We start from the raw sequence: 10,419 nt of genomic DNA, 5'->3' as shown, positions 1-10,419 counted from the left end.
ATGTACGCCCAGCTGAGCTTCTCCTATAGAATCCAGTACCTCACTACTTTTCTTAATAAGAAGACCCCTGAGCCTCTTTGATGGCTTGAGCATCTGGAATCTGGAAAGTATGCCAACTTTCCAAACTCTGAAAATCCCCAACCCTAGATCTAGACTTCAGACGCATTCGCAGCGTTTGGCCATTCCATGATGGTCCTCACTGGGGCCTTCTGAGAGCTTCTCTTTTGCAGCACCCAAACCCAGAGGGGCATTCAAATCACTTGGGTACATGCTAAGGATACAGATTCCCAGGCCCCACCCATCTGATTGGATGTGGCTAAAACAGACATAAATCTATGTACCTAACAAATGTGCCAGGCCAGGCGCTGCGGTATAAGCTGGCCTCTGAAACAGTATTTGGGGAACACTGCGCAAAGCCTGAAAAGTTCAAACCCAAAAGTCAGCGGAAGAGTGAGGCCCTCTCATGGCCATGAACTAGACCAGGAGAGATGAATTACTTTTAGGCCACCTCAACTACTAATTTCAGCAGGATCACCTGGATTTATCCACATAGACCATCTGTGTTGGCAAAGAAAAAGAAGGAGGAGGAGGCCTAGGTAGGGGAGAAAGGATGCATATAACATTTTTTCGTCTCGTGTTTTATTTTACATTTACGTCACCTGATAAATAAAAACATAAAATCGTACATAACAATGAAGCATCATGTTATGTTTTGATGTATTTATATATTGTGTATTGTTTAAATCAGGTAAAAATATTTATTATCTTAAACGTTTATTATTTCTTTATGGTGAAAACTTTGTAAATTCTTCCTTCTAGCTTTCAAATGTTTACAGTACATTATTGTTATCTATGGTCACCCCTGCCCATGCCTTACTCCTGTCTAATGTAACTCAGTGCTTACTCATTGATGAACATTTTCCCATACCATCCCCCAGCCCACTACTCTGGTGGGCCTCTGGTAACCACCATTCTACTTCAACTTCTAGAAGGTCAGCTTCTTCAGATTCTATACGAGTGAGATTATGCTGTATGTCTTTCTTGATTTCCAGTTCTATTCATCTTATCACAAATGACAGAACTACATTATCTTTATGGCTGAATAGTATTGCATTGTTCATAATAAGTACCACACTTTCTTGATCCATTCATTAATCAATGGACACATAGGTTGTTTTGGGGGCTATAGTGCTACAATAAAAATGAAAGGGTCAAGGTATCTTTGACACATTAATTTCATTTCCTTTGAATATATAACCAGTGGTGGAATTGCTGGATCACATGTTACTTCTATTTTTAACCTTTGAGAAACCTCCACACTGTTTTCCAGAATGGCTGTACTGATTTACATTCCCATTAACAGTGTACAAGGGTTCCCTTTTCTCCACATCCTCTGCAATAGTTTAGTCTTTTTTTGATAATAGCCATTATTACTGGAGTGAGATGATATTTCATTATGGTTTTGATTTGCATTTCCCTAATGAATAGTGATGTTGAACATTTTTTCATGCACCTATTGGCCGTGTGTTTGTGAGTGTGTGTGTGTGTGTGTGTGTGTGTGTGTGTATTACAGGGGATTGAACCCAGGGCCTTATGCACTTTACCAACTGAGCTATATCCTCAGCCCCTGTACATATTTTTTGAGAAGTGTCTAATTAGATCTATTGCCCAGTTTAAAATCAGATTATTTGTTTTTTTTTGTTGTTGTTGTTATTGTTTGTTTCTTTTGTTTTTCTTATTATTGAGTTTTTGGCATTGCTTATATATCTGGACATCAACCCCTTGCCAGATGTATAGTTTACAAATATTTTCCCCCCCATTTTGCAGGTTATCTCTCTGGTCAGATGATGTTTCCTTCGCTGTGCAGAAGGTTTTCAGTTTGATGTAATCCCATTTGTCTATTTTGCTTTTGTTTCCTATATTTTTAGGATCTTTTCCAAAAACTTCTTTTCCATTCTAACATTCTGAAGGAAGCATTTCCTACTTATTTTTTCCAGTAGTTTCATAGTTCCAGATTGATCATTTAAGTCTTTAACAGATTTGAGCTGATTTTTGCAGCTGGTGAGAGATAGGATCTCTTTTCTTTGTTCTGCAATTTTCCCAGCACAATTTATTGAAAAGATTGCCCTTTCTTCAATGCAAGCACCTTCATTGAAAATCAGTTGACTATAGATGTGTAGGTTTACTTCTAGCCTCTCTGTTCTGTTATATTGTTCTGTGTGCTGTTTTGATTGCTATGACTTTGTAGTAGGTTTTGAAGTCAAGTAATGTAATGCCTCCTGGTTTTTTTTCTTAAGAGAACTTTGGCTGTTTGGGGTTTTTCATGATTCTATATAAATTTCAGAATTGCTTTTTCTACTTCTGTGAAAATGTCACTGTTATTTTGATAGGGATTGCCTGAAGCTGTGAATAACTTTGGGTTGTGTGGATCATGAGGGCTCTCAACCTCATCAGTCAATTAATCCATTTAGGAATAATCGACTTGATTACATTAGTGGGAAGTAGTCTCTACCACTTTAGGAGTTAGAGGGAGTAGGTCACTAGAGTCAAGAATTAATTAATGAATTAAGAAGCTTTTTCACAACAAAGGAATCAATGAAGAATGTGAATGGACAGCTTTACCCTAAGTACATGGATGAAGACACGAATGGTGTGACTCTACTTTGTGTACAGAGATATGAAAAATTGTGCTCTATATGTGTAATATGAATTGTAATGCATTCTGCTGTCATATATAACAAAGTAAAATTTAAAAATATTTTTAAAAAAGAATGTGCGAGAACCTACAGAATGGGAGAAAATCTTTGCCTTATAAGCTTCTGACAGAGGATTAATATCCAGAATATATAAAGAACTCAAAAAACTTAGCACCACAAAAACAACCCAATTAATAAATGGGAAAATGAAATAAATACACATTTAACAAAAGAAGAAATACAAATGGCCAACAAATATATGAAAAAAAAATCATCCAACATTGTGAGCAATTAGGGAAATGCCAATCGAAACTACCCAGACCAAACTTTCCTGTGTGTAAATATGGATATAACATAATGAATCTCACCTTTATATATGTCCGTAAGTTGCCAATTACAAAAAAAACTATAAATAAATAGAAGAAAGAGGAGAATTGACATTAATTCTTCAATTTTCTTTAAGAATTTAATAGTGAAACCATCTTGTCCTGGGATTTTCTTTGATAGAAGGGTTTTTATTATTATTACTGATTCATTCAATTTTGTTACGCATTATTGATCTGTTCAGGTTTTCTATTCATGATTCCGTGTTGGGAAAGTGTATGTGTCTAGGAATTTGCCCATTTCTTCTAGGCTATCAAATTTGTTGGCATATAGTTTCTCATAATAATAGTTAATGCCCTTTTGTATTTCTAGGTGTCAGTGGTAATCTCTCCCTTTTAATCTCTGATTTCATTTGCTAGAATTTCTTTCTCTTTCTCTTAGTCTAGTTAAGTGTTAATCTATTTTGTTTACCATTTTGAAGAATGAGCTTTTTGTTTTGTTTTTTAATGTTGTTTTTAGTCTCAATTTCATTTATTTCTGCTTTGATTTTTTTTATTGTTTCCTTCCTTCTACTAATTTTGTATTTGGTTTGTGCTTGTTTTTCTATTTCCTTGATGTTTATTACATTTAAAATATTTTTTAGTTGTAGATGGAAACAATATCTTTATTTATTTATTTATTTTTATGTGGTGCTGAGGATTGAACACAGGACCTCATTGTTAATGTCACTGAGCTAAAACTCTGGCCCCTACTTTATTATATTTTTAATTCATCTGTGTAGAAGTCTATAGTTTACTTCACTGCATAGAAAATTCTAGAATATAAATATGCCTATTAAATTTTAAAGTCTAATGAGATTGAGGAAGGGCAGAGAGGAGACCTGGAATTTACTAAAATGTGCTAGTAAGCTGGCTGCTTCAAGACCTCCATGTGGAGTCCACAAAACCCATCTGCAACACAAGATGTGGCCTGGCTGACTGAACACTCTCCTTCCCAACCTGTGTCTCGCAGACGGAAGGAGCTGCAGAGGAGCTAGCAGTTCAATGGTGCGGTGATGACATGAAAAACCCTGACTCCACTTGGCAGCAACTTTCCACTATCTTGGCAGGTCCAAACCATAATTACTGTGGTGTGTGCAGCTTGGACAGGATTACGAGGCTGGCTGGCAACCAAGAAAACTGAAAAGCTGTCTATGAGTCCAGCTAGGGACTCCGTGTAAGGAATGCCAGGGCCCCAAATGTCCACAAACGCTTCTTTTATTTTTTCACAGATACCCCGGGAATTTAAGTTTCATTGTTAATGTCTAGAAAATTCTGCCGTTCCCAAGACCCTGAAAAGCAGCCATTTCTCACTGAACGTTGCTCTCAGGGAGGACATCAACCAATGCACATCCATTGACTCTCCTTTCTTAGAGTCACATCGGTCACCTGTGAAAATCAGCAGTCTGCTGTCATTCACTGCCCTCCCTCCTTCAAAACACATACAATCACTCTCAGAAAGGAAAGAGGTTAGAAAGAGCCCTTTTACTTTACTGTGTACACTCTGAGCTACCCTCATGGCTTTCTTGAGCTGGCAGCCAAAATTGGGAAAGCTGCATTTAAGACACCTCCTCTTTGTAGCCCAGTGCACATCCTTTAATAGACCTTGGAGTGATTCAACCTGAATGGAAATGAACTATTCTAATACTGCCAATGTGCTACTAAAACCAGGTACTTATGAAAATGCTCACCAGGAAAAGCCTGTCCCCAGACTCAGTCTTCTAGAATATTCTTGGGGTTGTACAGCCCAGTATCATTACTAATGTTTTTATTCAGGTTTGTGAAATGCACCTCTTCTTAAAGATCTTCAAACATCAGTCAGAAAACACTGGAGGGAAGGGGTTTGTGTTAGGCAGTTTTTCATTGCTGTGACTAAAATATGTCATATGAACAATTTAGAGGGGAAAAAAGTTTAGTTTCAGCTCTCCGTTTCAGAGGTTCAGTCCAGGGTCTACTGACTCCATTTCTCTGGGCATGAGGGGAGGTGGAGCATCATGGCAGAAGGGTGTGGCAAAAGAAAGATGCTCAGCTCAAGGTGGCCGAGGAGCAGAGAGAGGAGCCTCCATTCAAGTTATTTATCTGTCAAATACATTAACCGACTGATGAGGTTATAGCTCTCATAATGTATTCACTTCATCTCTAAACATTCCTGCACTAATATGTGAGCTTTTAGGGGGGCACCTAGTGTCTGAATCATAACAGGGTTATTTTGCATTATTTTTGCAGTGGGGGAAAGTCTCAACAAGGCAGGGGCTAGACCTCAGCTTGCTGAATTTGTGAAACAAACTAAAATTATAATAATTATTGCTTCAATTAAATAAAACTTCTTACAAAAGCATAAATTCAGCCTTAATAAGACGTCACGAAGCTATTATTCAAATTCTTAGTCTGAAAGGATTTCTATACATATGGTGCTCCTGAAAAGAAAAAGAAATGCCTTCCCACTGAATCTAAAGTTGAATTCATGCAACAGACTCAGCTGCCAACTTAGTCACCAATCACAAAGGCTGTGTTTTCATACACCACAGTGGATTATTGATAACCACTCTGTGTACACTCTGCATGGCTTTTCAATTATCACCTATAACAAGCCTTATAAAATAGTATCCTTTTTAAACTTTTATGAACATTAGCATGTAGCTTTCCTATCATAGAAATGGAGAGCAGAGGGAAAGTGATATAATCCTGATCCTTTTACCCCTTAGGTCACTAGAGGGCAGTTTGCCAAGTCTGCTGGTTTTAAATGCGGTAACTACTTAGGTCCTATGGCTTCTTGAGCCACCCAAGGAAGAAGCAAGGGTCACCATCAAAATGCCAACAGGGGTCAGGTAGGCCAAATCAAAGAGACACTGGAGCTAAATGCAAGCACACTCAGTGTGGGCCTGATGGGGACCTGGCTGCCTAGTGACTACTCAGCCCCAACAACATTGCCATGTATGAAAGCAGGCCTGGCAAGGTAAGGTAGTGGTTTCCCAGGCCCATTTTGTTTGTGAAAAGTTATCAAGTTATACATTTTTGATATATGCACTTTCTGAATGCATCTTATACCTTATCAAAAAGGAACTTCAAAATAGAAGCTATGGTCACGTTTTTCTAAAGGCCAGAGAGATAAGGACAATAGAGCAGCCTGGGTGTCATCAGAGAGGCCTTTAGAGTAACTATCTACACCAAGGGTTATATGATGCTGGCTCTCACTAGCACCTGGGGTGTGAGTGTAGAGGGCTGGCAGCAACCAAAGGACCGGAACAGAGAGATGGATTTTAAAATATCACTCTATGCAGAAAAGGATACGTCAAACATCATATCCTTTTCATTTTGACCCAGATATGACAGTCTCTAGAATACATAAGTCACTGTTATCACTGGTCACCTCTGGCAGGTGGCATGGAGTTGAAGGAGATTTACTTTTATCATATTCCCATTATGCTGTTTGAGGGTTTTTGTTGTTGTTTGTTTGTTTGTTTGTGGGCATGTGTTATAATGGGAAGTTGCTTTTCAACTTAAAAAGTGAAGTCAGGAGAGAAAATTATTAAACTACTTTCTAAAAAATCTACATGGGCTTTAAGGGGCTTAATTTTTAAAAACTTCAACAACTTCTGATATGTTAGCAATGTAAGAGTAATTGAATGAACAAGTCACTGTTTTGAGAATAAAAATGTCAAGACATATACAATGCACAGATTTTTAAACCCCTGATGAATAATAAGTATGATTAAACACATACAGTGAAATGTGTTCATAAGGCAGTTACTAGGGAATAGTCTAACAACCACATACAGATTAACAGTTTTCCTTCAGATTTTACTGTGTATTGTTATGTTTTGTTAAGACATATGTAGAAACAAGCCTTATAATTGTCCTACTATAGTTCCTACATAAGCCTTATAATGGCCCTAATATACTGTGCCCCAGACTCAGAGACAGTGCCACACAGTGATACAACCCATGTGCGCATTTAAGTGTTGGAAAAATGACCAAGGCACAAGCAGCAGCATTCCTAGTTACAAAGTTTCCGTTGTTCATTCCTACAACCACCAGAGACAGCCCAGCAAGAGTACCACAAGAAGCACATTTATGAACCTGGAGTCACAAAGAAATTTAATGGTGGAATCACTTGGATACAGTACCTCAAGTCAAATCTGTAAAACCAAACTCAGCTTAGAATAACTTCCATGGTCTTTAAACCAGGAGGCATATTTGTTATAAAAATAGGCAACATTAAAACAGCCGCAAAGGATTTAAAATCCAGAAATCGTTATTTATGCGAACATTATGTAGGGGAAATCCTTTAACTTCCTCATGCTTTGGATTCCCCATCCGTGGAACTCCATGAAATAGAACAAGGGCAATTTAAGTGCCCTTTCTAATTCTGAAGGCAATTTATCATAATGGAAGCAATAGGAGCAGTGACATTTATTAGTTGCTTCAGTTTTTACCCAAAGTAAATTTATCATTCTGAATCCCAACTGAAATTAGAGGTTGGAAAAAAAGTGATGGTTTTCTCCAATCATTGTGAAAAAAAAGTTAACTTTAGGCACAAGCAAATCCAAGGCCACTAACTTTAAAAGCTGAAAAACTAACTAATGTGAACCCATAAGGTAGCTGATATAGTTATGAAAAGTGCTTTAATCATTTGCCTCTAACAAGACTTGAGAAATTTCTTTCTGTTGCTTTATAGCAGTGACCACAGCCCGTGACCCAATTTATGTCAACCCCTATACTTATGCGTTCCTGTGAAATCTACTAAAATAGAGCAGAGTTCAGTAACTAGAAAGTGCCTGAGCTAAGTGACAAAATGATCAAGACAGCAGAAAGGAACCAGTGAGTCCCTCCCGTCATTCAAGCAGAAGTGACAGTTCTCATTCGAAAGAACACTGCCACTCTTATCTTTCCAAGTTGGGTCAACGGACAGAAGCAAAAACTAGGACTAATTAATCCTTTCTTGATCTTCAACAGACCATCTGTATTTAGTCTATGGCATTAGCTGCCTGGGTCACAACCTGGCTCCCCCATGCACTCGCCTTGTGACCTTGGGCAAGTTATTTACATTCTTTGTGCCTCAGTTTCCTCTTGTGTAAAGGGAGAGAGAATGGCTTTCCAACCTAGTGTTAGGAGTGAATAATTTACCATAACAAATAGGGCCTCCATAAATGCTACCTTTCATTATGCTGAGAATTATTTGTTGGAAGGAAGAAAATAGATGGACTTCCTTTTCAATGTTCTTTATATTTTATTTTATCTTTTATTAATGTACAAATTGTACATATTAATGCAGTTCAGATAGCTTTTTTAAGAAAACTTCATTTTGAAAGAGAAAGGTAAAGGAGATGAAACAAAACAGAAAAGATAGATAGGAAATAGCAACCCTCATTTTATTTAGTAACAATGATATAAAAGACAGGGTACAGGGCTGGGGTTGTAGCTCAGTGGTACAGCACTTGCCTCTCATGCGTGAGGTCCTAGGTTCAATCCTCAGCACCACATAAAAATAAATAAATAAAAATTTTAAAAATGAAAAAAAAAGACAGGGTACACTCATAATCTCATTCACTTGTTACCATAACTCTTTGGGGTAATTGTTATTAGGAGCCATGTTTGGGTGACGAAGCTGCTTCTTAGAGGTTCACCACTGTGCTCTGATAGCACATCACATTTGAGCCCTGGTGACTCTAGGTGTATATATCCCTTCCTCCATTCTAAGCTATCATGTGGGGGAAAGGAAAGAGTCATTGTACTTTTTCAGCCATAAACTGAAACTTGTCTCCATAGGGATAATGTACGACATTTAATGTCAAGATTGTGATGATAAAACATGACATCATTCTTAACCTCTGGTGCTAAAACCCATTATTAATAGTAGTCTGGAGCATTTTATAAACATGCTTGCTTCTATGAGTGTGCCTAGTTCAACATTCACCAGACTGCTATTGTTTGGGCGTTCAAAGGTAGAGGTAAATTCAAGATAATCCTTAAACAATGCAGCAAGTGTGTGCAAAATGTCAGGACCGGTGAACCAGAACAAGTAGAAGCTCATCATTGTTTATGTTCATGTCAACAGAATCTCATCACTTGACTTAAAAATCCATAAGATGGTTCCCAATTTAGTACAATGCTTTTCAAAACTTGACCAAGTGAAATGCAAATCATTCTGTGATTACGTGGCAGTTACTGCTTTGTGACAGCTCTCTCTGTGAATCGACTGTCTCCCCTCAGCAAGAGCTGCCTCTCTGAATGACAAGACTGGTGTCTCCTTTGGGCCAACTTTTTCCTTGTGCTTTGCTCCATTTTGCACTGTTATGATACGTGGCCTTGCTTCCCTAAATCATAGCTTTGGGAAGACGGATGAGGTCAGCCTTTCCTCTAAGGCCACTTCTTCATGGCTCCACTGAATTAAAGAGAAGCCACTGAAGTACACTGCCATATGTCATAGTGACTTGCTGTGCTCTTTATCTCAGCATGGTGGTGAGTCCCCTGAACTCAGTGCATGTTTTAATTAGTGCACAAGGAACACCTTCCTTAGTTTCTCATCACAGGATTGTGATCTTTGAAGTTTCCTTCAAAGAGTTTGGTGGTTTTGAGATTGACAGATCAATGTAAAAAAATATTTATTTTTTGCTGATACAAAGTATCTATAAAAAATATAAACTGTTCTTTATTCAACCTAATCCCCCAAAACAGTGCTGAGACAGCTGCATTCACTCTCCAACAGCAGAATCATTCAGATCCATTTCTAGGTGCTCATCTCACTTGTATGTACAATGCATATGTGATCTAGTTTAGATAAGGGAAAAAATAATCTCAGGGAAGTCTGAACATGATCCATGAGCCAGGCTCCCCTCGATGACACTTCTATGAAGAAGTCTTGACTCTCAATGATCTAGGGAAGGAGTCTTATCAGATGTTGCTCCAGCCCCTGGTAGGGGTAAGGAGATGAATGAGAAGAGTGATCTGCACAGAGTGAGTTGCCAGGATGAGATGCAGGGGAAGCGGGTACCCAGTCTCTGTGCTCAGCAGTGTTTTGTTTGTAAAGTTCTCTGTAGCTCACAACTATTTTTGACATTGGCATGTGCTGGCTTTGCAGAATGGATAGTCAGCTTGGCATCTCAAAACACTGAATAGATCTTGGTTTTAAGAAAGTCAGTTTGGCATCTGAGAATGTTGAATAGATCTTGGGTTTAAGAAACTAGAGGCAGGCATCTGGTAGAAGCCCCTTAAAGCTGTAGCATCTTAAATGGAGGCATTATCTGCCCTTATGTTGGAATACATGGAATTAACCTTGCCAGCCAAATATTCTTCTAGTGCAGTCTAGACATCAGCATTTCAGAGACAGCCTATGGTGGAATACAATGAGTTTGGAGACT

This window comes from Urocitellus parryii, unplaced genomic scaffold (assembly GCF_045843805.1).
Source record: "Urocitellus parryii isolate mUroPar1 unplaced genomic scaffold, mUroPar1.hap1 Scaffold_40, whole genome shotgun sequence".
In the NCBI taxonomy this organism is placed as follows: Eukaryota; Metazoa; Chordata; class Mammalia; order Rodentia; family Sciuridae; genus Urocitellus; species Urocitellus parryii.
Note: the sequence above shows the minus strand (reverse complement) of the source record.